Source organism: Bubalus bubalis, chromosome 12 (assembly GCF_019923935.1).
Source record: "Bubalus bubalis isolate 160015118507 breed Murrah chromosome 12, NDDB_SH_1, whole genome shotgun sequence".
NCBI classification, from domain to species: Eukaryota; Metazoa; Chordata; class Mammalia; order Artiodactyla; family Bovidae; genus Bubalus; species Bubalus bubalis.
In genome coordinates, this window is record NC_059168.1 from 42,160,414 (window position 1) to 42,166,333 (window position 5,920).

At 44.1% G+C, this 5,920-nt stretch overlaps 1 long non-coding RNA gene across 2 annotated transcripts; it reads left to right on the plus strand.

The window, feature by feature from the left end:
- Window positions 1-596: 596 nt before the first annotated feature.
- LOC123328704 lies at window positions 597-5,698 on the plus strand. Of its 2 annotated transcripts, XR_006543728.1 has the most exons (3): window positions 597-748; window positions 4,186-5,041; window positions 5,507-5,698. It is a non-coding gene; the product is annotated as an uncharacterized LOC123328704 (long non-coding RNA). The 2 variants fall into 2 exon arrangements; XR_006543727.1 differs by having other exon boundaries at window positions 4,186-5,698.
- The last annotated feature ends 222 nt before the right edge of the window (window positions 5,699-5,920 follow it).

Below are 5,920 nucleotides of genomic sequence, written 5' to 3' on the forward strand. Positions count from 1 at the left end.
ATACCTGTGGTCGATTCAAACTCATGTATGGCAAAAACCATCACAATACTGTAAAGTAATTATCCTCCAATTAAAATAAATTAATAAATTTTAAAAAGTCTAAATTGGGCAGGACTCTGCCACATGACCTCTCTTTGCCATAAGAGGGATTGGGAAATGTAATCTAATTTCATGTTCAGAAAGAAAAGCAAAATGGTCTTGGTGAATTCATGATAGTCTCTGCCATATATCTTTCCTGTGCACTCTAAGTATTCTTTCTCCAATACCAGTTAGTAACAAGTTACCACATTTTCATTCTGTTCAGAAACTTTTTGAATAAATTCTCAATTATTTACTTAATAAAGACCTCAGTTTCATCACTAATTAAAAAATCACCATCTGTTATTCCCACCACACCTTGCCCCAGTCATTGCAGGCACCTCCATCCCTTGCATGTTGCCTCCCACACCACCTCTGTGCCTTTGCCCCAGCTTTTCCCTATTCTGGAATCTTCTCCCTCCCACACCGCCTCTGAGCCTTTACCCCAGCTTTTCTCTATTCTGGAATCCTCTTATCTACTTCTGTGAGCAGGCAAGCCTACAAATCCCACCCTTAACTCTCCAACCTACACTGACATCTCATTCTCTGCACCTCAATAAGGAACAGCCCTCTTGACCTCCATGTTGGCCACATCTCAGTAATGGTGCTAAGCATGGATATACTACCTTTCATCTGTGTGACCTCGTGCACTCTTTTCAACAACCCAAAGGTAACTACTGTTCTTCTTGTTTTTTCTCTTTTAAAGAAATGAAAATCAAGGCTCAGAGAGGTAAAGCAACTTGCCACCATTACACATCTGGCAAGTGGTAGAACTCCAACCTCCCAACAGGCCCACACTTCCCCTGAAACAAACATCCCCACTGTCTTCTCCTGAACTTCCTATTACTGATATCTCCTCATGGGTTCTGAAAGAGGAATACAAATCTAATACAAATAAAGCAGTATTAGAAAGATGTCCTTTTATGCTATAGTTCTATGAAGGGAATAAATCACCTGCCTCCATCTAGCTGAGCCTGAGCAGAAGCAGCAGGCAGGGTGATGGCATTCCAAACTTGGAGTCAGTAGGTCCTAGCAGGAATGCTGGCAGACAGTACAAAGTGTGCTCTTGCCAGATTATTTGGGCCAGGGACCTGGTGGGCCAAGCCATCAGGGATGCAGCCATGGTGGAAAGGTCAGACAAAGGAAAGAGGAGCTGTGTGCTCCTGAAAGGTGCAATCACGTGTGAGAATGGCTGCTGTGTGGGTGGAGATGTGTGCCCAGCATGGCACCACAGAGAGGAGAGAGCTGGCCTCCTGGAGAAAGCCCGCGTAAGACCTTTGCAAAAAGCCCTTGCCATGCCAATGGCTGGCCCAGCCATGTGGAAGAAAATTTCTTTCCTTAGTGGAGTCAACTTGGGCAAGCAACCTACCTCCCAGTTCCTCTGTTACCTTGGATGTAAAGAGGTCGTGACTCATGACTTACTTCCTAAGGTGACTGTGAGGATTACATGAATTAATACATGCAATGTGCTCAGAGCCTAAGCTAATATTATTGTTTCTATATCTTGTAAAACAATGAAGATATTCCATATCTAACTGGAACACATAGTTTTGCCATCACAGATCACAGACCCAGAGACTAGATCAGACCCTTCTTTACTACAAAACCTCACGTCCCTTCGTTGCTTGAACACCCTGTTGCCCATGCCTGCCTTACCTACAAGGCAGGCAAGGGGTAAGACTAAGGGTGAGACTGTTCAGGCAGGGCAGTGAGAAGCCCTTACCTCACAGTACCTTCTACACCTACCCACCAATGCACCTGAAATACAACCACTGGCAAGATACTTTTTGTTTCAGAAATAGTTCTGAACCCTGTGGACACCAGAGATTTCCTGAGAATCTGATCATAGTATGGACCTACCCACACCCATGCACACAAATTCATATAGACACACAGAAAAATTCCCTTGTAATTCGGCATATAGTTTCAGGACATTCAGAGACTCTAAAGCCTAGCCCAGTTTAGCAAACTCCGGCTTAAGGGTATTAGCTGTATAACCGTGGAACTAAATTTGGGTTTTTTCCTCAACAGCAGTTTTGTGTTGAGGGAAGAAGTAGGAGTTAAATGTTGCAGATTATCACATAATGATGAGAACCATAGGTTGAGTCTAGCTCTCAGTTGAGCCCCATCCATCTCCCAGAAGAAACAAGGGCTCATGTGTGAATCCCACACCTCTCCTATCTGTGCTCACAAAACTTTGTCACCAACAATTTCAGTAGGGCCTTGCTGGTGTATTATGCTCACCATCAGTATCCCTAAGAGTCACCTGGGAACCAAGGAACTCTGCTGATGTGTCTACCTGTGCCATGAAGTCTCCTCCTCCTCTCCTGTCAGTAAAGAGACAAGGCGAGTTCTGCTAGGACACCACTATGTCCCTACCCACCCAACCTCCCTCAATTCCAGGGCACTTCATCTTCAAGGTCATTACCTGCACTACCATATTTATACAAACCTAGACAGCAAACAGAGACATTATTTAGCCAACAAAGGTTCATCTAGTTAAAGCTACAGTTTTTCCAGTAGTCATGTATGGATGTGAACATTGGGCTATAAGGAAAGATGAGTGCCAAAGAATTGATGCTTTTGAACCGTGGTATTGGAGACAGCTCTGGAGAGTCCCTTGGACTGCAAGGAGGTCAAACCAGTAATCCTAATGAAAATCAGTCCTGAATATTCATTGGAAGGACTGATGCTGAAGCTGAAACTCCCATACTTTGGCCACCTGATGTGAAGAACTGACTCACTGGAAAAGACCATAATGCTGGGGAAGATTGAAGGCAGGAGGAAAAGGGGACAACAGAGGATGAGATGGTTGGATGGCATCACTGACTCAATGGATATGAGTTTCAGCAAGCTCCAGAAGTTGGTTATGGAAAGGGAAGCCTAGCATGTTGCAGTCCATGGGGTTGCAAAGAGTAGGACACGACTGAGCAGCTGAACCACATTCTTGCAGCCTTTTAAATTCTGTGTTCCTAGAGTGGCCAGGAGATTAAGGACAAATCTTTAAATGAATTCCAGAATGAAAACCACTCAATTCTGTTCACTGTGCTTCCTTGTCACCTGCAGAACCTAGAGAAATCAAGCAGGCTCTCCTGGCAACTTGTATTTCTATCCCTAAGTAATCTGTGCCATGGGTCTGGAGACAGAATGAGTATTTCAGACCCTGAAGCTTGTCCTAGTCCTTCCCTTTGAAAAGGGACACAATGCAGATAGTCAACAGAAGTAGAAAAGCTTGTGCTAGAGTCTAAAAGTCCATTTCCTCTGTAACTCTGAGCCCATGGAAGGAAGGTTCTCCCCACTAGGACCTCAGCCCTGAGCACAGAGGATGAAGTAGAAAAGTTGCTGCTTCCAGGGCACTGCTCAGGGCAGCCTGCAGGCAAGATGGGGGAGAGGGAAAGGACCACGGTGGGAATGGAAAGGAGTTTTTACTTTTTATACAGAACCATGCTATTGCTGGCTTCCCAGGTGGCACTAGTGGTAAAGAGCCTGCCTGCCAATGCAGGAGACATAAGAGATGCTGGTTTGATCCCTGGGGTTGGGAAGGTTTGATCCCTGGAGGAGGGCATGGCAACCCATTCAAGTATGCTTGCCTGGAGAACCCCATGGACAGAGAAACCTGGAAGGCTACTGTATGTGGGGTCTCAAAGAATCAGATACAACAGAAGTGATTTAGCACACGCTATTGCTATTATCACTATTCAGGTTTCTTTGCAGGAAGAAGAAGGCGACAAAGGGAACCAGGTATAGGGTATCTGAGACTATGGGGTATCTGAGGCCTTTCAGAACATAGTTGTGATTTTAAAGAATTGGCTGAAGTATGCAATGTGGGAATCATGTCAGATGGATTCTGAGAGTTTTTGGTGGGTATGCCCATGTCCACACAGATGTGCTTGGAAACACACATCTGGCATTGCACAAGCCTTTGTATATCTGTGTGTGCATCTGTGTTTACATCCATGGGTTTTATACGGGATTGATGTCAGGAGTCTACTTATGTAAGTGTACATTTAACTAACAGTGAGAGAAGAAAATTATGTTGTACAAAGCCATAGTGGTGTTTTACAAAGCAAGTGTTATTCTTTAACAATCCTGCCTTTTCTATTCCAGGCCTTTAAATTCACCGGGAAAAATACTGACACCTCCATTCAGTAATGGAGAGGGTGCTGCTTCTGAATGGAAATCTGAGCGTTACTTCAACCTGAGAGTATAAACCAAAAGTCAAAGAACTACAGCCCCTGCATCAAATCCAGCCCATTGGTTTTTCCCTACAACAGCAGAGCTGTCCAGTTGCAGCATAGACCACATAGATCAGTAAATCTGGCCCTTCACTGTAAAGCTTGCACACTTCTACCACTGGCCTTGCTTTTTTAGAATATTCCACCACCATAGTCACTAGTCATTGCACCAAGGCCAAAACTGACACTGGAGCAGACTCCTGCATGCTCAACTTTAACTTTGAATTCAAATTCAACAGCAGAAGTTCTCTGGGAAGCTACTGGGATGATCCTTCTTCTGTGGCTCATATTTTGGGTGGAAGAACTCTAAATTCCTCCCATAACCAGGGGAAATGCTGAAGGCAGGACACTGACTTTCAGAGCAGACAGAAGTTAGCTCACCAGAAAGCTCTGGATCAGTTTCTTATCATCTCTGGGCCTTTTTATCTCATCAATATTCACCCAGCTTGTAGTCACTACTATTTAAATCTTGGAGACGATAAGGGAAGCATCATCTGTAATGGTGTGCTTCCTCTGAATCACTTAAACAATCCTCCTTTCTCCATCCTTCTTGGGGACATAGCTGAGCCCCACTTAGACTCCTAGAGTCTCATGAAGTAACCCTGAGAGAAATGCCAAATTCTATGAAGAAATGTAATTGAAATTCACAGATCACTACAACCGTGACACGTTTGACCATTTTTGTTTACAATGTTGACAAACCTCTCCAATCATCCAATTTTTCTGAGGTAAGCAAATTCAGAGGGATGAATACAAGCATATTTGGCCTTTAATACTACTGATTAAGTAGAATCAGAGATAGAATCTTTGAGAACAAGTGAGCAAATATATGTTGATAGAGAGTGCATCCTCTCTATTCATTGGAAACTCAGCCTTTTCTTCTGAATGGAGCAAGATTCAAAAATCATGTTTTGTTGGTCACTAAGCTGAGAACCTGAGTTATGTCCCAGAACCATTTGGCTTCTTCAAAGCTAAAATATCACCTATGATTAGCTTTTCTGCCATCAGGAAACTGAAGTCCATAAACTGTGCAAGCTTTGACCTTCTCACCCTAGAGATGCTGAAAACCAAATCAAGGCTTGGCAATATCTCCCCTACTGGGTCCTGTTCCCAAGTTGTAATCAATATGCAACTCAATCTCGTTTAACTCTGACATTAAGAAATAATGACCCCGATGTCATGCTATGTGCCAGGTTTCCTGGAGGATGGAGGGAAGAGATTTGAGGACTTCAGCTGGAGGTGACCTCCACCTCTGGCTCACCACAGTGATTCCTCCCACTCCTTTACAGGGCTGCAGCCTGCGCACTTCCATCTGACTCTGCACACACTGCCTTTCCTGAAGAGCCATTTATTATGACACACAACACAAATAAAGGTTGGAACCAGAAGCTGTACTTTGATTTGCTATAACTGTCACTTGTCATACTTGCTTCTCATTTATACACTAGACAAAATTCTCCAGCATGGCACCAGTACCACCAGGTCCACTTCCAAAAGGGAAGGATTTGCTTTCAACTGCCTCCCTGCTTGGCTCTGATAGGAAGCTGCCTGGAAGCAGGGACTCCAGACCCCATCCTGAAGCTGTGCTGGAAAGTAGACAATGATCG